The sequence below is a fragment of the Chiloscyllium plagiosum genome, unplaced genomic scaffold, assembly GCF_037043375.1.
Source record: "Chiloscyllium plagiosum isolate Xiang-an unplaced genomic scaffold, Cpla_swu_hap1 HiC_scaffold_21, whole genome shotgun sequence".
Taxonomy (NCBI): domain Eukaryota; kingdom Metazoa; phylum Chordata; class Chondrichthyes; order Orectolobiformes; family Hemiscylliidae; genus Chiloscyllium; species Chiloscyllium plagiosum.
In genome coordinates, this window is record NW_028270159.1 from 2,223,976 (window position 1) to 2,247,320 (window position 23,345).

At 43.9% G+C, this 23,345-nt stretch overlaps 1 protein-coding gene across 9 annotated transcripts in view; it reads left to right on the forward strand.

Annotated features, from left to right (window-relative positions):
- Nucleotides 1-1,358: 1,358 nt before the first annotated feature.
- The window catches only part of LOC122565021 (uncharacterized), a 106,336-nt gene continuing 84,349 nt past the window's right edge, over nucleotides 1,359-23,345 (forward strand). For 6 of the 9 annotated variants that reach the window (XR_015760671.1, XR_015760672.1, XR_015760670.1 and 3 more), the window contains exons 1-4: nucleotides 1,359-1,428; nucleotides 2,071-2,177; nucleotides 16,900-16,982; nucleotides 17,977-18,076. The gene's annotated coding sequence lies outside the window, so the exon portion shown is untranslated. The other 3 variants (XM_087998122.1, XM_087998121.1, XM_087998123.1) reach the window with 3 other exon arrangements.

The following is a 23,345-nucleotide window of genomic DNA, read 5'->3' on the forward strand; positions in this document are numbered from 1 at the left end:
TTTGGATCACTCTCCACAGATATCAGTAAATATTGCCAATCTTCACTTACCTCTGGAGAAATTGATGTTTGATTTTCCTGATCCACTGCAGTCTGTGTGGTGAAAGTGCACCTGCAATGCTGTTAGGTAAGGAGTAATCAAATTATCATGAAGGACTAGTGGTATTTGTCCAAATGAACAACAATTGACATTTTTTCATATATTTGATGTTTTGCAAAAATCTGACATATTACACAAGGTCATCATATAACAATATTTGACAGCAGGCACATATGGATATATTAGGACAAGTGACCAAAAACTGTGCCAAGCAGATTTTTAAGGTGTATCCTGAACAAACAAAGGGATGTTGAAAATTAGGGAGGTTTAGGGAGTAAATCCAGGAGCTTATTGCTTTGGAAACTGAAAGCATGTAAAAGGTGAAGAAGATGGGAGAGTTAAAATTGGAAATCCACAAGAAGACAAGAAGACAATTCAGGAGAGGGCAAATATTTTAGACAAAAAACCAAAATAACTGTGGATGCTGGAAATGAGAAGCACAGACAGGAAATGCTGGAGAGACTGAGCAGGTTTGTCAGCATCTATGGGGAGAAAGCACTTTAAGTCCAATGACCCTTCAGATGTATCTCAGAGATAGACGGAGCAGCGTCGAGAGCTACCTTTTGCTTTTAGCTGCAGCAAGCCTTTTCAAACACGCTTTAAAATACCAGGGTCTCTAACTGAACATCTTTTTGATCTAGTTTCTAAGTTATGGTTATGTCCTGGACTGCAAATGCAAGATTCTGATGACTTGGAGGTGCCAGTGTTGGACCAGCGTGGACAAAGTTAAAAGCCACACAACACCAGATTATAGTCAAACAGGTTTATTTGGAAGCACTAGCTTCCCAGTCCTGCTCCTTCACCAGGTGGTTTTGGAGGTTAAGATCATGCTCTCAGAATTTATAGCCAAAGGAGTCCAGCTTCCTAGAGATGTGATACAGTAACAATCTTAGATCAAAACTTTCATCTTTTATAATGGGATATGCTGATTTCTATTCTTTGATATGTAAATCCCATAATTTATTTTAAATTACATTCTCAAGATAGCTCAACTTTTTAAACAATAGGTGTGAAGTCTGTTTGTGTCCCAATGCTATGTCAGACTGACATTCTGATGACAATCGATGTCAGTTTCTAATAATGACAACAGGAAGCACTGCACATCCTCAAGCGCGCATTGGGCCCTGGATGATTGATGTCAGTACAGGACCAATTGGAGGGCAGGGTTCGGGGCCGAAGGACCAGGCGAGTGCGACTGGTCCTCCAACCAATCAGAGTAAACGAGGGCCCGGGGGGGGGGGGAGGGCAAACCACGTGATCGTCCGCGCGAGTAGCGCGGTATCGTTGCGACCGAGATTTGGGAATGTCAGTCGGACATGATAAAAAAAGGTAAACAGCAGCAAGCGGAAAAAAATTGTGTTAATACGATCCGAGAGGTTTTACAAGAAAATGGTGCACGTTGCAAAACACAAATTTGAAACTCCTTAGCCTATGTTAACAGCAAACGTGAAACACTTCAAATGGTGATAGGCCCAAGTGACCGCCGCCATCTTTATTGGGAGCAAGAATCCGAGGCACGCGTGCGCAGCCGCCAACGTTGTAGGGGGCAAGTTTCAGCTGCACGCATGCGCAGCCTTCCCTTATAGAGCGTGAGAGGGGAGCACATTCAAAGCCAGAGAAATGTTTGTTTCTTCTGGATTTCTTTCCCAGACTGTAGGATCAAAACAGTTAACACTGCTCAGATTCAGCTCTGTGCTCTCTAATCACCTTTTTGTCAATATCTGACTACCTCCGTCTCTGATAATGGATGTATTTTAGATCTGTTTAGTTTTTTACTGTTTCTTTCACGAATCTCGTGCTGCTCACTTACCAGATTAACTTTTCCACAATATCTTTCACAGTCAGAAACTCGTTTTCCAGTGAGAGAGCCCATTTTCCTTCTGTTTCTAACCATCAAATTCTGTGCTGTCTTGATTTCCTGCAATTCATTTTGCACTCCCTGAAACATTAACTGTGTGTTTCCCTCCTCAGATATCAGTGATCAATGCCAAAGTCCTGTTACCTGTGAAGAAGGTGATGTTTGACAATCTTGTACCGCTGTAGTTCGTGTAGTGAAGGTGTTCCCACAATCCGTTTAGGTAAGCAGTTACAAATCATTCACCCAGTGGTACTGAAGAGTTGATTATGTATGTCCAAATCATCAACAGTTTGTATTTTTATCATGTTTACAATTTCACAAAACTATTATTAAGAACTTTTGACATGAGGCCACAGCTGGAGATATTAGGACAGGCGACCAAAAGCATTGCCAAATAAGGAGGTTTTCACAAATGTCTTAAAGGAGGAAAGTGTACTTGAGAGCGTTAAGGTGGGAATTCCAGACCATGTTGCCTTAGCAACTGTAGAAACAGGCACCAATAATTAAGTAAATAAATGCATTGTTGCAATGTGAAACTAAATGAATTGTCAAAGTTTCAAAGCTTGTCTGGTGTATGGAGATTGGGATGATCACAACCAGGAATTAAATCAAGGATGAAGATTTTAAAATATGGCTTAGGAGCCTTTTAGAGATGAACATGTTCTAATACAATTAAGCACGTGGGCAATATAGGTTTAGATATTCCCTGTAAACTCAAGAATTTGAATGTGAAAAGTGGGCTGGGAGTGTATTTGGTTACTTAAGTAAGTTTCAGAGAATATCTACAATGTGGAAACAGGCCATTCAGCCCAACAAGTTCACACCAACTCCTGGAAGAGCACCTCTGCCATATCCACCCCCTTAACCTCACCCATACCTCCTGCACCTCCCTTGGCCAATCCACCTAACCTACACATCCCTGGACACTGGGTGTTTACCATGGCCAATCCACCTAAGCTGCACATCTTTGCACAATGGGAGAAAACCAGAGCACCCAGTGTAAACCCTCACAGACACTGGAAGAATGTGCAAATACCACTCAGATTGTAGCCAGAGGGTGGAATTGAGCACAGCTCCCTGACACTGTGAGGCAGCAGTATTAACAACTGTGCCAGCCTGGAGGTAACACAGGAATAGATGAGAGTTTCAGCAAATGAGCTGAAACATAGGGTGGTGTCGAGTGATGTCACTGAAGTGGAAATATGTGGTCTTGGTGCAGGACTGGGCTGTCATCCACACCTCACCTCTGGAATTCAGCTGTTTTGTCAGTTTGTGGATCAGGTCTATGACAAGCTCAGGAGCTGAGTGGGCCTGGCAGACCACAAACTGGGCTTCAGTGAGCAGGTGCTGCTTGAGACCACTGTTGGAGCCGCCTTCCATCACATTACTGATGATAGTGAGTAGACAGATGGAGGGGAAACTAGCTGGGTTGTATTTGCCCTGTAGTTTTGTGCTGAATGTATCTGGGCAATGTTCCACATAGTCGGTAGATGTCAGTGCTGTAGTGGTACTGAAACAGCTTGGCTTGGCAGGCAGTAAGTTCGGGAGAACAAGCCTTCAGAAGTATTTCCAGAATGTTGGCAGGGCCCATAGCCATTGCTTGATTTCAAATGCGTTTCTTGATATTATGTGACGTGAATCGTATTGGTTGAAAACTCGCATCTGTGATGTTGGGGACCACTGGAGAAGGCTGAGATGGACCATCCACTTGGCATTTCTGGCTGAAGACTGCCTCAAATGCTATTGTCCTTTGCGTGGATGTATTAGACCCCTCCATCAGTAAGGCTAGAAATTTTTGTGGCACCTCCTCCAGTGAGTTGTCTAATTGTCCATCACTGTTCAAGACTGGCTGTGGAAGAAGTGCAGAGCTTAGATCTGATCCATTGGTTGTGGGATCACTTAGCTCTTTTCTTGTTATTTGTGTTGGTAGGCAAGTAGGTTTGGTTGCTTCACCAGGTTGGCACCTAATTATTAGGTATGCCCAGTGCTGCTCCTGGCATGCCCTCCTGCACTGTCCATTGAACCAGGGTTGACCCCCTGGCTTGATGCTGAAAATGTGTTGCTGGAAAAGCGCAGCAGGTCAGGCAGCATCCAGGGAACAGGAGAATCGACGTTCGGGCATAAGCCCTTCTTCAGGAATCCTGAAGAAGGGCTTATGCCCGAAACGTCGATTCTCCTGTTCCCTGGATGCTGCCTGACCGGCTGCGTTTTTCCAGCAACACATTTTCAGCTCTGATCTCCAGCATCTGCAGACCTCACTTTCTCCCCTGGCCTGATGGTAATGTTTGAATGGGAAATGCCGGGCCACGAGGTTACACATTGTGCTAGAGTACAATTCTGCTGCCGTTGGTGTCCGAGTTTTGAGTTCCTGTATCTGTTCGAAGTCTGTCCCATTTAGCACGGTGATAGTGTCACTCAACACAATGGCAGGTTTTCTCATCTTTAAGGTGCGGTGTTGTCTCGAAAGAGACTGTGTGCAGTGGTCACTCTTAACGATGCTGTGATGGATAGATGCAGCTGGAAAATTTGGAACGATGAGATCAAGTATGTTTTTCCCTCGTGTTGGTTCCCTCACCACTTGCTGCAGACCCAGTCGAGCAACTATGTCCTTTATGAGCTGACCAGCTCGATCAGTAATCCTGCTGCTGCACTACACTTGGTGAATATTGAAATCCGGTACTTAGCATATATTTGACACCTTTACACCCTCAGTACTTCCTCCATGTGTTGTTCAACATGGGGAAGTACTGATTTATCAGCCGAGGTAATCAGCAGGAGCCGTGAGACTTCCTGGTGTCCAGAGTCAAAGCTGAGTATTCCCAGGTCAAATCCTTCCTCTCTGTACACTGCTGTGCTGCCACCTCTGCCTGGTCTATCATGCTGTTGGGACAGGACATATCTAGGGATGGTGATGGTGGTGTTGTTAAAGTACAGTTTTGAGATGGCCCAGGGAATCCCTGTGGACTCAGACCTGTAAAGCCTCTCTCTTGGTTCATCCCGGAGATCATACGTTTTGGAAGTCTGGAATAAAAGCCACCTACAGACAGTTTAGTTTAATTTTAGTCATGCCCTTCTATTCACTAATAGCATCACTGTAACAACATAACATTGACACCTATAAGCTAAACTAACTAGGTTCTAATAGCCCCAGTGGCTACTCCGATGTACTGATACAAAGTGGCTCCCTTTATACAAAAGTTGAAAAAAACATTGCATGTTCTTAATTAGACAGATAATAGTGAAAGACAATAATTCGTAAAGAAGAAAAGTTCATTGATAGGTCTGTGTATACTTGACTAATCACTCCTACAGGTCCTAAGCCATTCATCAGGTGGGAAAAACATACCCAGCCTGCTAGCGAGATAAATTCCTATCATAAAGCGGTACCAGTCTGAGCTAATTAGAGAGTTCATAAAGTAACCTTGCACAGCTCGCATGTCTGATATCATTGTTTTACAAAATGGCTTCTTAGCAAGGAGGGCAAATTTTTGACCATAAAATGGCTTCCCGACAGATTGTGTCAGAATCTCTTCAACATTCGGTTTAGAATAACTTTAAGCTGGGAGCAGATTCCTGCTTTTTATCTTAAGCACAGAATCATTCTGTACCTGAGGTTGAAATGTTACTGCAAGGTTGTATTTAAAATGATTAATTAGTCTCAAATTAAACATGCCTTCTTTTCAAGTTTGTGATTCAAATAAGACATAAGATCTGATAAGTTAGAATCGACAGTGGGGCAGTCTGTAAGGTCTGTAGAGTGGTCTGCAAGAACAGCAGGTAAGTTAAGCCTTTATCAATATTACCTTTTACAGAGTTTGTATTTAATAACTGGTAATGGCTACTCAATGTCATCATAAAATCCCAAAACGCAATTAAATTCAATCCATAGCAGGTAAGCATGAAGAGTTAATTTTCTACTGGATTCAACAGGTTCAGCACTAAAATGGTCTCTCGCTCTCGTGTCCTTTTGAACTCTCAAGTCAGGGTTTTGTAATAGCAAAGATTTTTTTTCTCTGTGTCTGCCCTGCTTGCAAGGGGAAATAAGAATCCATCATAATTGTCAGCATCTGACCGTTAATTACAAAGTTTTTGATAGTATCGAGTTGTGTTTCAGGGTCAGAATTGAACACTGTCATTAATTTCACAAGGGAATGGCTGTGAATGTTATCACTTGGTGTCCTGTTCACACAGATTCATCAATGCTAAGGCAAATGTTCTTAATTGTCTTACAGTTATCACTTGGTAAGCATAGGTCCCTATCTTTTGCATTCCTTAAGTTCCTTCCTTTTTCTGAGCCTTCTGCCTGTCTATTTTCTAGTTCAGTAAATGTGTTCTATAATTCAGCATTACATTTTAGTCTAAATGTTTAAAGACAAGTTTTAAGGCTATAGACTTTCTCACTGTCACAAAGCTGGTTCTTTTTTTCTAAAAGCTGTTTCTTTTCTCAAGGATACTGTGTCCTTGATTTTTCTTCAGAGGGGTTGTAAACAGCTCCTAGCTCCGAGGTGACTAGTTTGGTGGAGAGATTAAAGGGTATTGAGAGGCCTTTTCATTTATATGTAAGCAGATGAGACTTCAGGCCAAAGTGATCATGTTTTAGAAGTGAGCTGTGTGGAAACAGGTTGCGAAACACTGTCTCTCCTTCTGCCCTTCTAACTTCAACCTGTAAGCATTTTTTCCATTTTTACTTTTTTTTAGGGGAGTTTGCTTATTAGGACTGTGTATATTCAGAATAGCATAATTAAGTCTCGTTAGGATAGACTGATTTTTTTTTTTAGGGGTTCTTTATTATGTTTTTTGTCTTTCATTGTGTAACTTTGTGAATACTTTTTTTTGTCTGTTTTAAAACCTGATAATCAACCTAGCTAACTTACTCCCAGGTAATTTTCGCTGTACACTTAACTTTGCAATTTGTTTTGGTTTGATCTGGGTTACCTGCTTCAGAATGTTTTGAGTGGTCTGGCCTAGTCCATAACAGACTGGATGCTTTTTGCAGGATTTCAAACAGCGAGTGGTAGGTGCTAGTGTCTTTATTTTGAGTGTTGGTTTGGTTGGGTTGACAAAGCTTGGGATAGTAATAGCTCTTTCAGTCGCCAAACGTTTTCTGGGAATGGATGCAGTGACTTTAGAAATTTTGTAAAAGGTGAATAAGACCAAGCTGCAAGAATTAACAGACCAGCTGGGATTGGACCTGGCTGCTTCTGTGAGGAAAGGCGAGATAATTACAGGAGTAGCTCAACATTTAAACTTGCTGTGAAGATCTGGACCCCCGGTGGGGCTGTCTCAATTCCACGATCGGTCAATAAACACTTAATCGGTCTGACTGTTAAGTCTTAACTCTCTCTTCATATGGCTGGGCACAGAGCATCCAGAAGCAGAGGTTTTGCACTTCCATGTTCCTTGGAGAATAAGAGCTTTAAAAATCAAGCAAACCTATGATGCTCTTAGAGGTAATTATTTTGGAGGAATTCAAGAATTCACTGCCTTGAAGTAGTGCAAACTCGTGTGGAAGAGCAGAGATGGCAAAGTTAGCAGCTGAAGTGGCTGATGAGTATGAGCTAGTTCATAAAACACAGTTTGGCTTCCAGATTCAATTTCAGTCCATGAGGGATAGAAATTGGAGCAAAGAGAAATCCTTGCGTGGAAAGGGAAAGGTAGATCTCCATGAAGATCATAAGAATAACTTACTACAGGGTAAAAAGAAAACTAGTGAGGGGGACAAAAGTTAAAAAACTCCGGTGTTTTCATTGTAATAACGTGCGCTACACGATATCAGTGTTGGTGAGCTAGGAGAAAGCCAGATGTCAGAAAACCAGACAAGCCTGGGAGTTTTATTGGACTAGTAACAAAAAGCACAAGGGAACTTAAACAGCGACCTCAGCTTGTACAAGATGATCAGATGTTGATTAAGGAGGAAGTGCGAGATCTCCTTAAAAAATATACATGCAAGGATGAAGTTTATTTACGCAGGCCAGGAGTAGCAGGTAAAGAGGTTACAATGTTAAGGGACAGAGGATCCTCTCAGTCTGCAATGCTGAAGGATGAGGAGATATGTACTCCTGAGGGACTATTGCCAGAAAAGGTACTGGTAACGGGAACCCACGGTGAGACAAAAAATGCTCAATTATGTAAAGTGAGGCTAGAGAGTCCAGAGATGTGGAGAATTTGTGGTCTGAGTACTGGACAAACTGTCAGCTCCAGGAATACAGTTTGTCCTTTAAAATGATAGAGCTGATTCACTGGTAGGCGTGTTGCCTACTCTAGTTGAAAAGCCAGTGGAGATGCAGGCAACTGAATAAATGAAGGAAATTTTGCAGGAATTTTCCAAGATTGTGAGATCACAAGGTCACAGAGGTACAAGTTGAAGCAGGAGAGATCAAAAGGCACAGTTGAGGAAGCTGATATAGCTTTATCTGAGACTTTTTTGATCAGATAAGTGAGACAGAGCAGAGCTACTAAGTAAACATGCAAGTATCTTTAGCTCTGCAAAACGTAGAGTTACAGCAGAAAGATGAGTTAAAACAGTTGTATCAAAAGGCATATGCAGATAAGGAGAGTGAATGCATTCCTGTTTGTTATTACTTAACAAATAATGTCTTAATGAGGAAATGGAGACCATCACACATTTAAGCAGATGAGAAATGGGTAGAGATTCGTCAAATTGTTTTGCCAGTAGGTTATAGAAAGGAGGTGCTGCAAGTGGTGCATGAGCTACCACGTGGAGGTCATTTAGGAGTGAGGAAAACATAGGTTAAAATACAAAGATATTTTTACAGGCCTGGACTACACTAGATGTGATTTAATTTTGCCAGACGTATCATACTTGTCAACTAATTGGAAGACCATAGGCAATAATAAAACCTGCACCTTTAGAACATAGAACATAGAACAATACAGCGCAGTACAGGCCCTTTGGCCTTCGATGTTGCGCCGATCCAAGCCCACCTAACCTATACTAACCCACTATCCTCCATATACCTATCCAATGCCCGCTTAAATGCCCATAAAGAGGGAGAGTCCACCACTGCTACTGGCAGGGCATTCCATGAACTTACAACTCGCTGAGTGAAGAACCTACCCCTAACTTCAGTCCTATATCTACCCCCCCCTTAATTTAAAGCTATGCCCCCTTGTAATACCCGACTCCATACGCGGGAAAAGGTTCACACTGTCAACCCTATCTAACCCCCTAATCATCTTGTACACCTCAATCAAGTCACCCCTAAACCTTCTTTTCTCTAATGAAAACAGCCCCAAGTGTCTCAGTCTTTCCTCATACGATCTTCCTTCCATACCAGGCAACATCCTGGTAAACCTCCTCTGCACCCGTTCCAGTGCCTCCACATCCTTCCTATAGTATGGCGACCAAAACTGCACACAATATTCCAGATGCGGCCGCACCAGAGTCTTATACAACTGCATCATGACCTCAGGACTCCGGAACTCAATTCCTCTACCAATAAAAGCCAGTACGCCATATGCCTTCCTCACCGCACTATTTACCTGGGTGGCAACTTTCAGAGATCTGTGTACATGGACACCAAGATCCCTCTGCTCATCCACACTACCAAGTATCCGACCATTAGCCCAGTACCCCATCTTTTTGTTATTCTTCCCAAAGTGAATCACCTCACACTTAGCTACATTGAATTCCATTTGCCACCTTTCTGCCCAGCTCTGCAGCTTCTCTATATCCTGCTGTAACCTGCCACATCCTTCCTCACTGTCAACAACTCCTCCGACTTTCGTATCATCCGCAAACTTGCTCACCCAACCTTCTAACCCCTCTTCCAGGTCATTTATAAAAATGACAAACAGCAATGGTCCCAAAACAGATCCTTGCGGAACACCGCTAGTGACGGCACTCCATGAAGAAACTTTGCCATCAACTACTACCCTCTGTCTTCTTCCATCCAGCCAATTCCTAATCCAAACCTCCAACTCACCCTCAATGCCATATCTCCGTATTTTTTGCAGTAGCCTACCATGGGGAACCTTATCAAACGCCTTACTAAAATCCATATATACCACATCTACCGCTTTCCCCTCATCAACCTCCTTCGTCACCTTTTCAAAGAATTCAATAAGGTTTGTGAGGCACGACCTGCCCTTCACAAAACCATGCTGACTATCCTTGATCACATTATTCCTATCCAGATGTGCATAAATCCTATCCCTTACAATTCTCTCTAAGACTTTGCCCACAACAGAAGTGAGACTCACCGGCCTATAGTTACTAGGGTTATCCCTACTCCCCTTTTTGAACAAGGGAACCACATTTGCTATCCTCCAGTCTTCTGGCACTACTCCTGTCGACAAAGAGGACATAAAAATCAAGGCCAATGGCTCTGCAATCTCCTCCCTTGCTTCCCAGAGAATCCTAGGATAAATGCCATCAGGCCCAGGGGACTTATCTATTTTCACCTTTTCCAGGATTTCCAACACCTCTTCTCTACATACCTCAAAGCCATCCATTCTACTTATTTGTGACTCAGTATTCACATCGACGACAATGCCCTGTTCCTGAGTAAATACTGAAGAAAAGTATTCATTCAGTGTCTCCCCAATCTCTTCCGCCTCCACACGCAACTTCCCACTACTATCCTTGACTGGACCTATTCCTACCCTAGTCATTCTTTTATTCCTACAATAATAGAATACCTTTAATACCTTTCCAGCATTTGAGGAACCTTTCACAAGAGTCTTGATTGCGTAAGTCCCCTACCTCAAACAAAAAGTGGGAATAAGTATTTATTAACAATAATGGATGTATCGATGAGATTTCCAGAGGCAGAACCATTATGCAACATCACAGCTAAAAGGGTTGTAGAAGAACTACTTTAACATTTTTTTTTACTAGATATGCACGCCAATAGAGATCCAGTCAGATCAAGGATCAAACTTCACATCCGAACTATTCAAGGAGGTTTTGAATAACTTGGCAATAATGCAATTCAAATCTACTACGTACCATCCAGAATCATAGGGAGTATTAGAGAGACAGCATCGAACACTAAATACCATATTGAGAGTTTATGATCAGAATTATCCAGATGATTGGGATAAGGGAGTCCGATTGAACTTTTTGCGATCAGAGATGCACAAATGAATCGACCAAATTCAGTCCATTTGAATTAATGTTTGGGCATGAAGTAAGAGGACCGTTAAAATTGGTTAAGGAGTAATTAATAAGTCAGAATTCAGAGACCACCCATTTGGACTATGTCTCAAATTTTGGGGAACGATTTAAATAGAGCTCGAGAGTTGGCTAGACAGCATTTAAAAGTATCACAGCATACAATGAAACAGGAAGCGGATAAGAAATTGTAATTTTGCAATTGCGGGATAAGGTATTGGTATTACTTCCAATAACAGGGGGTGAGCCTTTAAAAGCAAGGTTTAGTAGGCCTTATCAAATCGAGAGGAAATTGAGTGAGGTGAACTACTTGGTAAGGCTGGAGAGCAAGAGGAGAAGGTGTTAATGATTACAACACAGAAGGACGAACGAAGCTCAGAGGATTCGGAATTGGACATTCCTCAAATCATACAATGAGGATGTTGTCAAAAATTGGGATAAATTATTGAGTTACCTTCTACAAGGGAATTGAAAAGTCCTGAAAGAGTTATTACTATCACATGGGGCGATATGTGGAAATAAACTGGGAAGTACGAACCTAATTGTGCATGATGTAGCAATAGGAGATGCTGTTCCGATTAAGCAACATCCTTATAGGCATAAAACTCTAAAGTTGGCACATGTTCAGAGGGAGGTAGCGCACATGCTCCAAGATGGCATAATCGAAAGTGAGTTACAGTGACTGGAGCTCACCTATAGTCACGGTGCCAAAACCAGATGGTACCCATTGGTTAAGATTAGATTACATTACAGTGTGGAATCCGGCCCTTCGGCCCAACAAGTCCACACTGACCCGCCGAAGCGAAACCCACCCATACCCCTACATTTACCCCTTACCTAACACCTACGGGCAATTTAGTATGGCCAATTCACCTGACCCTGCACATCTTTGGACTGTGGGAGGAAACCGGAGCACCCGGAGGAAACCCACGCAGACACGGGGAAAACGTGCAAACTCCACACAGTCAGTCGCCTGAGGCGGGAATTGAACCCGGGTCTCTGGCGCTGAGAGGCAGCAGTGCTAACCACTGTGCCGCCGTGCCGCCCACAAAGTGTGGACTATCGCAAAGCCAACACCATTACAAAGACAGATGCAGATCCAATTCCACAATTGGAGGACTGTGTTGAAAAAGTGGGACAAGCAACTTACATTTCTAAGTTGAACTTGCTAAGAGGCTACTGGCAAGTACCTCTGTCAGTGAGAGCAAAGGCAATTTCGTAACACCAAATGGACTATGTCAATTCAAAGTCATGCCATTTGGTATGAAAAATGCTCCAGCCACATTTCAGAGATTGACTAAGAAGATCATTGCCGGATTACCCGACTGTGTGGTATACATTGACCTAGTGATTTTTAGTAACTCGTGGAAAGAACATTTACAGCATTTATCGGACTTGTTCGAGTGACTTTGGAAGGCAGCCTTGGTGATAAACCTAGCTAAAAGTGAATTTGCCAAAGCCCAAGTCACCTTCCAGGGCCATGTTATTGGACATGGACAAATGGCCCCAAAAGATGCAAAAACGAAAGTAATTGGGGAATTTCCCACAGCGTCGACCAAAGAAAAAGCGGTACTATGGTTTCTGGGATTGACTGGATTTTACCAAAAGTTTATGCTGAACTTTAGCAGTGCGGCTGCTCCACTCACCGAATTGTTTAAAAAAAAAAGGGCAAGAAGGTTCAGTGGATTGTCAAAAGTCATTTGACAGCCTAAAAACTGTTAACCACTGCCCCAGTATTAGCCACACAGAAATGAAGCCTTTCAAGGTGGCTATCAATGCCAGTGATGTGGGTTTGGGTGTTGGTGCGATGCTCCTGCAGGAGGATGACGAAGGAATAGAAGGACCTATCGGGTATTTTTCCAGGAAGTTGGACATTCATGAACAGAAATATTCAACAGTTAAGAAAGAGACTTTCACTTTGGTGTTAGCATTACAACATTTCAGTGTTTATATTGCCAGCAATGCATCTGAGGCAATCGTATACAGTGATCATAAATTTTTCCACAAATGTCTGTAGGTTAAGGACAAAAATGTCAGACTGTTTAGATGAAGCTTATTGTTGCAGCCATTCAATTTGACAATTGTGCATGTGGCATGTCGCGAAAAAGTGATTGTTGATGTGTTATTGAGGCTCAAAAGAGATATGGAGGCATTCGGTGACATGTGTGCCACGGCCTGAATTCGCATGTGGTTGTGCATATTTGCATGTGTATAGGTAGTATAATGTACACGTGTCTTTAGACTACGAACCGGGTTTTTGAGGGTTCTAAAAATGAAGCCATCTTTTGATTTTGATGATTTTTAAAAAAAGGGCAAGGTGTCACAAAGCTAGTCCTTTTTTTTCTAAAAGCTGTTCCTTTTCTCAAAGATACTGTATGCTTGATTTTTTTCAGAGGGGTCGTAAACAGCTCCTGGCTCCGAGGTGACTAGTTGGTATTGAGAGGCCTTTTTGTTTATATGTAAACAGATGAGACTTCAGGCCAAGGTGGTCATGTTTTAGAAGTGACCTGTATAATGAAAGGGGAATGGTCAGCTCTTGTGCTGAGCAGTTCAGTCCAGAACTAGGTAGGAGTTCAACAGTGAGCTGTATGGAAGCAGGTTCCGAAACACTGTCTCCTTCTGCCCTTGTAACTTCAACCTGTACGCATTTGTTCCATTTTTACTGTTTTCTTTTAAGGGGTTTGCTTATTAGGACTTGTGTATATTTGGAACAGCATAATTAAGTCTAGTTTGGATAGACTGAGTTCTGTAGGGGTTCTTTATTCTGTTCTTTGTGTTTAATTGTGTAATTTTGTGAATAAAGTTTTTTCAGTTTTAAAATATGGTAGTCAACCTAGCTAACTTATTCTGCAAATTTTCACTGTATATTTACCAAAACAAATTGCAAAGTTATGGTCTGGGGCTGCCTGCTTAAGAATATTTAGAACATAGAACATAGAACAATACAGCACAGAACAGGCCCTTCGGCCCACGATGTTGTGCCGAACATTTGTCCTAGCTTAAGCACCCATCCATGTACTTATCCAATTGCCGCTTAAAGGTCACCAAAGATTCTGACTCTACCACTCCCACAGGCAGCGCATTCCATGCCCCCACCACTCTCCTGGGTAAAGAACCCACCCCTGACATCTCCCCTATACCTTCCACCCTTCACCTTAAATTTATGTCCCCTTGTAACACTCTGTTGTACCCGGGGAAAAAGTTTCTGACTGTCTACTCTATCTATTCCTCTGATCATCTTATAAACCTCTATCAAGTCACCCCTCATCCTTCGCCATTCCAACGAGAAAAGGCCTAGCACTCTCAACCTATCCTCGTACGACCTATTCTCCATTTCAGGCAACATCCTGGTAAATCTTCTCTGCACCCTCTTCAAAGCTTCCACATCTTTCCTAAAGTGAGGCGACCAGAACTGCACACAGTACTCCAAATGAGGCCTAACCAAAGTCCTGTACAGTTGCAACATCACTTCACGACTCTTGAATTCAATCCCTCTGCTCATGAACGCTAATACACCATAGGCCTTCTTACAAGCTCTATCCACCTGAGTGGCAACTTTCAAAGACCTATGAACATATACCCCAAGATCCCTCTGTTCCTCCACCTCACTAAGAACCCTACCGTTAACCCTGTATTCCGCATTCTTATTTGTCTTTCCAAAATGGACAACCTCACACTTGGCAGGGTTGAACTCCATGTGCCACTCCTCAGCCCAGCTCTGCATCATACCTAAGTCCCTTTGCAGCCGACAACAGCCCTCCTCACTATCCACAACTCCACCAATCTTCTTATCATCTGCAAATTTACCGACCCACCCTTCGACTCCCTCACCCAAGTCATTAATAAAAATTACAAACAGCAGAGGACCCAGAACTGATCCCTGCGGAACTCCACTTGTAACTGGGCTCCAGGCTGAATATTTACCATCTACCACTACTCTCTGACTTCGACCGGTTAGCCAGTTTTCTATCCAATTGGCCAAATTTCCCTCTATCCCATGCCTCCTGACTTTCCGCATAAGCCTACCATGGAGAACCTGATCAAATGCCTTACTAAAATCCATGTATACTACATCCACTGCTCTACCCTCATCCACATGCTTGGTCACCTCCTCAAAGAATCCAATAAGACTTGTAAGGCAAGACCTACCCATCACAAATCCATGCTGGCTGTCCCTAATCGAGCAGTGTCTTTCCAGATACTCATAAATCCTGTCCCTCAGTACCCTTTCCATTACTTTGCCTACCACCGAAGTAAGACTAACTGACCTGTAATTACCGGGGTCATCCCTATTCCCTTTTTTGAACAGGGGCACAACATTCGCCACTCTCCAGTCCCCTGGTACCACCCCCCGTTGACAGTGAAGACGAAAAGATCATTGCCAACGGTACTGCAATTTCCTCTCTTGCTTCCCACATAATCCTAGGATATATCCCGTCAGGCCCGGGGGACTTGTCTATCCTCAAGTTGTTCAAAATGTTCAACACATCTTCCTTCCTAACAAGTATCTCCTCTAGCTTACCAGTCTGTTTCACACTCTCCTCTTCAACAATACGGTCCCTCTCGTTCGTAAATACTGAAGAAAAGTACTCATTCAAGACCTCTCCTATCTCTTCCGACTCAATACACAGTCTCCCACTACTGTCCTTGATCGGACCTACCCTCGTTCTCGTCATTCTCATGTTTCTCACATACGCATAAAATGCCTTTGGGTTATCCTTGATCCTATCCGCCAAAGATTTTTCATGCCCTCTCTTAGCTCTCCTAATCCCTGCTGTGGTTCTGTTCGCCGAGCTGGAAGTTTTTGTTGCAAACGGATCGTCCCCTGTCTAGGTGACATCCTCAGTGCTTGGGAGCCTCCTGTGAAGCGCTTCTGTGGTGTTTCCTCCGGCATTTATAGTGGCCTGTCCCTACCGCTTCCGGTTGTCAGTTTCAGCTGTCTGCTGTAGTGGCCGGTATATTGGGTCCAGGTCGATGTGTTTGTTGATGGCGTTTGTTAATCCCTTTCTTCAGGTCCCTTCTGGCTATCCTGTATTCCTCCACTGCTCTGTCTGAACCCTGTTTCCTCAACCTTATGTAAGCCTCCTTCTTCCACTTTACAAGACATTCAACCTCCCTCGTCAACCAAGGTTCCCTCACATGACCATTTCTTTCCTGCCTGACAGGTACATACATATCAAAGACACATCGTATCTGTTCCTTGAAAAAGTTCCACATTTCCACAACAGCCTTCCCTGACAGCCTATGCTCCCAACTTTTGCTCCTCAGATCCTGTCTTAGAGCATCGTAATTACCCTTTCCCCAATTGTAAAACCTACCCTGTTGCATGCACCTATCTCTCTCCATAACCAAGGTGAAAGTCACAGAATTGTGGTCACCATCGCCAAAATGTCCACCCACTAACAAGCCCATCACATGTCCTGGTTCATTACCGAGTACCAAATCCAATATGGCCTAGTCTATAACAGTGAGGTCTGGTAATTGTCTGTAAGGTATGATTCCATGAGTATGACTTTGTCAGGCTGTTCCTTGACTAGTCTTTGAGACAGCTCTCCGCATTTTGGCAATAACCCCCAGATGTTAGTGAGGAAGACTTTGCAGGGTCAAGAGGGCTGATTGTCTAGTTCTGTTTTCTAATGCCTTGGTAGATGTCATGTGGTCCATCCAGTTTCATTCCTTTGTTGAGACTTTGCAATGATTAATACAATTTCTTTCCCTGAAGGACATTAGGTTTTTTTATGCCATTCACAGTGGTTCCATGTAGATCAGTCTGTTCTTAATTCCAGTTATTCTTTCTTCACTTCAGATTCCACTATCTGCCGAGGTGGGATTCAAAGCCGGACTTCAGTTGTATATTTTAATATTCTGGATAAAAGTTAAATGCATCAGGTTTGTTCACTCATTTTAAATATCACTGACACAGGTTTTGTTTCTTTGTGAAATATAGTCCATCATCCTGTTTTCTCCGTCCTCCCTCCAACAACAGGAGTGAGGAGCACATGGAGTTTCTCTGTCACTAAGATTGAGACAATCTGATCAGCTGCCTCTGCTGCTTCCCTCCATTCAACTAGCCCACCAAGCCAAACTGTCTGATGTGATGCTCCTGGTTTTAGTCCTAAACGTACATCTTTCTCCAGTCACTTGTCTTTCCGAGTTCATATTGACTCTTCACCCATTCTCGCAAAACTACAAGCATTCCAACTCTGTTTTTCTCCCACTCATCCTCCTCCTACTGTTACTACTACTCCTCCTCCTCCTCTCCCTTCCGGTACAGCTTTCTTTAGTTCTCACCATTTAAATGATACTCTGTGTTCTTTTATTATCTCTTCTACAAGATACAACTTCACATTTTCCTGCTTTAAGTTCCATAGGCCAACTTACTGCTCATTTCACCTATCAGTTTCTCTCTGTAAATGTTTGTGACCTTCTCAGAACTCTACTGTTATGACTTTTGAGATCCTCCCTCATTGTTTGATGATCTTTATTGAGAGCTCTGAGCAGCACGGTGTGTGTCTAATTGTTATCTTTTTTTTTCGGGATACTCTTTGGAATTGCTAAGAGGAGCTTGCTGCCCATTGTTCAGAATGGAGGCAACTTGCATATCATTAGCATTAGCCTTTCACACCCCATGTCCTGATGACACAGAAGGGCAACTCCCCATAACTCACTAACTCTTGGAATGTTCTGCACCATGTGTCAAAGATTTTGGTCTGAAGTCCCAAGATGGAAACCCTAATAGATTTCCCCCTGAATTAGCTGCTAGCCTCCAGAAGGGATAGTGTGCAGCAGGGAGAATGCACAGTTTTCCTAGGCCATGAGGAGGGGATGCTGTGAATTTTTGTCCTGGACTGACTGTGATGCCTATGATAAATTTGTATTACAGGGTATTACAAGTGGACTTGCAGGTGGGAATCTCAATAATTGTGACACCAAACTGTGACGGAATTACTCAGTCCATCAGTCCCTGGATATTAGCATTATTTGTGAGTATTGTGTTCCAGTTCATTCCCACTTGCTGCAGAGAAGTTCTTGTTAAATCACTCCAATCTCTTGATCGATCTTGCCCAAAATTTTCACTATTGTCCTGTAATTCTTTTACGGTCAGCTGATGAGTGTAAGTTTTAGCATCCTAATATATACCTTCAGCAAGCCCCACTATCACCGCTCCTCTCAATTTCCTTTGCTACAAGGAGAACAATCTGTTTCCCAAACCCCTGATAAACCAATGTCTGTTTGCTATCTATAAGGTACACATCAGGATTGTGATGGAACATTTTCCACTTGCCTGCATCAGTGCAGCCCCTAACAATATTAAAGAAAATGCTTTCTCCTAGAGGATTTTCAGTGTGCCAGAGTGAGGTCCCATCCACCACCTTCAACTTCCTTCTCTTCACCCCCGATGCATGGTGGCATCACTGTGTAAAAGGTAAAGTCACCATTGTCCTACGAGACCATAGGGCTGCTCTCTCACTAGGGAGAGATGACTGGTGGTGCTTTAACCTGAAGCTTACCACAGCCTAGGCAAGGGGAGAGGTTGAGAAGCAGAGTCCATCTATTGTAGATGGATATTCTCAATGTGTACCAGCAACACCCATATCACATGAATGAATAATCTTTTTTTAAAAAAACCCTATCCCTGCAACTAAAATCCCTCATCCTTCCAACCATTCTGGTAAATCTCCTGTGACCCGTCTCGGGGACCTTGCCATCCTTCCCAACATGCGGGTAATGAAAAACGTGTTGCTGGAAAAGCACAGCAGGTCAGGCAGCATCAAAGGAGCAGGAGAATCAACGTTTCGGGCATAAGCCCTTCTTCAGGAATGAGGAGGGTGTGCCAAGCAGGCTAAGATAAAAGGTAGGGAGGAGGGACTTGGGAGAGGGGCATTGGGAATGCGATAGGTGGAAGGAAGTTAAGGTGAGGGTGATAGGCCGGAGAGGGGGTGGGGGCGGAGAGGTCGGGAGGAAGATTGCAGGTCAAGAAGGCGGTGCTGAGTCCAAGGGTTGGGACTGAGAAAAGGTGGGGCGAGGGGAAATGAGGAAGGTGGAGAAATCTGCATTCGTCCCTTGTGGTTGGAGGGTTCCTAGGTGGAAGATGAGGCGCTCTTTCTCCAGGCGTCGTGTTGCCATGGTCTGGCGATGGAGGAGGCCAAGGACCTGCGTGTCCTTGGCGGAGTGGGAGGGGGAGTTAAAGTGTTCAGCCACGGGGCGGTTGGGTTGGTTGGTTGGTGCGGGTGTCCCAGAGGTGTTCTCTGAAACGTTCCACAAGTAATAAATGATGTGTGTGGAGGTGCAGGTGAATTTGTGACGGATATGGAAGGATCCCTTGGGGCCTTGGAGGGAAGTGAGGGGGGAGGTGTGGGCGCAAGTTTTGCATTTCTTGCGGTTGCAGGGGAGGGTGCCAGGAGTGGAGGTTGGGTTGGTGGGGGGTGTGGACCTGTCGAGGGAGTCGCGGAGGGAGTGTTCTTTCCGGAACACTGATAGGGGAGGGGAGGGAAGGGAAATATATCCTTGGTGGTGGGGTCTGTTTGGAGGTGGCGGAAATGACGAAGGATGATACGATGTTTCTGGAGATTGGTGGGGTGAAGGTGAGGACCAGTGGGGTTCTGTCCTAGTGGCGATTGGAGGGGCGCGGTTCAAGGGCAGAGGAGTGGGAAGTGGAGGAGATGCGGTGGAGAGCATCGTCAAGCATCGTCAACCATGTCTGAGGGGAAATTGCGGTCTTTGAAGAAGGAGGCCATCTGTGTTGTTTGGTAGGCCTCCTCCATCGCCAGACCATTGCAATACGATGCCTGGAGGAAGAGCGCCTCATCTTCCGCCTAGGAACCCTCCAACCACAAGGGATGAATGCAGATTTCTCCAGCTTCCTCATTTCCCCTCCCCCACCTTTTCTAATCCCAACCCTCGGAATCAGCACCGCCTTCTTGACCTGTAATCATCTTCCCGACCTCTCTGCCCCCACCCCCTCTCCGACCTATCACCCTCACCTTAACTTCCTTCCACCTATCGCATTCCCAACGCCCCTCCCCCAAGTCCCTCCTCCCTACCTTTTATCTTAGCCTGCTTGGCACACCCTCCTCATTCCTGAAGAAGGGCTTATGCCCGAAACGTCGATTCTCCTGCTCCTTTAATGCTGCCTGACCTGCTGCGCTTTTCCAGCAACACATTTTCAACTCTGATCTCCAGTATCTGCAGTCCTCTCTTTCTCCAACGTGCGAGTAATCTCTGGTTTGCAAAGGCCTAGATGCTCTGTGTTTCTTGGTGTGAGGCTGGAAAATCACAACAGGTCAGAAAGCATCTGAGCAGGAGGAAAGTCAGCGTTTCGGGTGAAATCCCACATACCTATAGACTCTGGCTTCCAGCATCTGTAGTCCTTACAGTCTCCCAGGGGCTCTGTGTTCCTGTGTGTGGTGTCATCACAGTGACAATTAACATTGAACCTCACAGTCTGTAAAGGTGGGAGACACAGAAATACTGACAACATTTAAGATATGTTTAGATTCGCACTTGTGAGGCCAAGGCAGACAGGTCAATGGGCCAAGCACTGGAAAATGGCATTAGAATATTTAGGTGTCAGTTTTCATAACTAACACAGACTGGATGACCACAGAGTCTTTTTCTGTCCTGGAGACCACCAAGGCACTTAATGTAGGAATGTGACAAGCCCCATTTGAAACCAGGTCAGAGAAGATGATATTAGAATAGGAGACACATGTTTTTGGGAGGAAGGTGAAGTCGAAAAGTTGAGCAGTTTAGGAGGAAATTCTGGAGCTTGGGACCCAGGAATCTGAAAGTGCCACCATCAAGTGGAGAAATAAAAATGGAAAATCTATTCTCAAAAGAATGGAATTAGAGGAAAGTGCATATCACAGATTTGAGAGGCTGGAGGAGATTGGGAGATGCGGGAGGGGGTTCTCAGTTGAGATTAGATGATATTACAGAGACAGATGTTTATGAAACCACACATAGCAATGTTTGTGATACCAGACGTAGTGAGAGTTCTGAGGCTGGAGATCTTTAGAGTTAGGGGGAGTTGTAAGGCTAGAGGGGAATTACTGTGATAGGGAGGGTTGTAAAGCTGGATGAGATGACCGTGATGGGGAGAGTTGTGATAGGGTGGGATGAGATAGCAGTGACAAGGAGGGTTGAGAGTTTGGATGGGATGATAGTGATAGGGTTGTGAAGCTGGATGAGGCGACAGTGACAGGGGCGAGTGTGAGGCCGGATGAGATGACAGGGAGATTTAAATCTTGATGTTATGATGGGGAGGGTTGTGAGGCTGGAGGAATTTACAGAGACAGCGAGAGTTAGAATTACGGAATCATACTGCACTTTCGGGCAGCACGGTGGCATAGTGGTTAGCACTGCTGCCTCACAGCGCCAGAGACCTGGGTTCAATTCTCGACTCAAACGACTGACTGTGTGGAGTTTGCACATTCACCCCGTGTCTGCGTGGGTTTCCTCCGGGTGCTCCGGTTTCCTCCCACAGTCCAAAGATGTGCAGGTCAGGTGAATTGGCCATGCTAAATTGCCTATAGTGTTAGGTAAAGGGGTAAATGTAGGGGTATGGGTGGGTTACGCTTCGGCGGGTCGGTGTGGACTTGTTGGGCCAAAGGGCCTGTTTCCACACTGTAAGTAATCTAATCTTTCAGACCCTTTGGTCCAACCAGTCCAAGGCAAACATTATCCCAACTAAACCAGTCCCATATCCGTCTAAACATTTTTTATTCACATACTGATCCAAATGTCTTTTAAGCATTGTCCATACGTCCTCTCGAAGGCCATTCCACACCTGAATCAGTCTCTGAAAAAAACTCTCCTAATGTCTTCTAATTTTTTCTCCCCTTACCTTCAAAGCCCCTATCCTAGAGAAAAGATACCGCCATTGACTTTTTTCATATCCCTCATGATTTGATAAATCTCTAAGTTCAGCCCTCAACCTTCTCTGTGCTCCAGGGAGAAAAGTTCCTGCTTCTCCAGCCTCCCCTTATTACTTCAACCCTCTATTCTGAACAATATACTGGTAAACCTCTTCTGAACCATCTCCAGCTTAATAATATCCTTCCTGTAACAGAGTGACCAGAACTGGGCATAGTACTCCAGAAGAGGTCTTGTGCAACCTCAACATAGCATCCCAACTCCTATAGTCAAAGTTTGAGTAATGAAGGCAAGTGTGCTAAATGCTGCCTTAACTACATTACCTATATGTGACACAAACTTCAAAGATCTGAATCCCAAGATGCCTCTGTTCTACAACACTACTGAAGGCCCTACTTTTAATTGTAAAAGTCCTACCCTGCTCGTTTAACCAAACTGTAATATCTCACATTTATCCAAATTAAACTCCATCTTCCATACTTCAGTCTATTGACCCAATTGAACAAGATCTCTTTGCAGTCTTAGATAACTTTCTTCATTGTCCACACCACCAATTTTGTGTCACCCCGCAAACGTACTTATAAGATAATCAGAGGATTAGATAGGGTGGACAGAGAGAGCCTTTTTCCAAGTATGGTGACGGCGAGCACGAGGGGGCATAGCTTTAAATCAAGGGGTGATAGATACAGGACAGATGTCAGAGGTAGTTTCTTTACTCAGAGAGTAGTAAGGGTATGGAATGCTTTACCTGCAACGGTAGTAGATTCGCCAACTTTAGGTACATTTAAGTCGTCATTGGACAAGTATATGGACGTACATGGAATTGTGTAGGTTAGATGGGCTTCAGATTGGTATGATTGATCGGCACAACATTGAGGGCCGAAGGGCCTGTACTGCACTGTAATATTCTATGTATTAACCATGCCTATATTATTTCAATCATTTATAAATGATAAATAAAAGTGGATCCAGCAACAATCCCTGTGGAACACCGCTGGTCACGGGCCTTCAGTCCGAAAGACAACCTCCACCATCACTCTCTGACTCCCACTGTTAAGCTATTTTTGCATCTACTTGGCAAGCTAACTTTACTAATTAGTCTACTGTGCAGAGTTTTCTCAAAGGCTTTACTAAAGTTCAGATAAACAATGTCTACTGCTCTGCTCTCATCAATCTTCTTGATTACTACTTCAGAAAACCCAGTCAATTTTGAGAGACACCCTAATCATTCCATACCTGTCCAAATGCACGTAAATCCTGTCTTTCAGGATCACCTCCAACAATTTACCCACAACCAAAGTCAGATTTACACTTCACAGGATTCTCCTTCTCTCCCTTCATAAACAAAGGTGCAACATTAGCCACTCTCCAGTCATC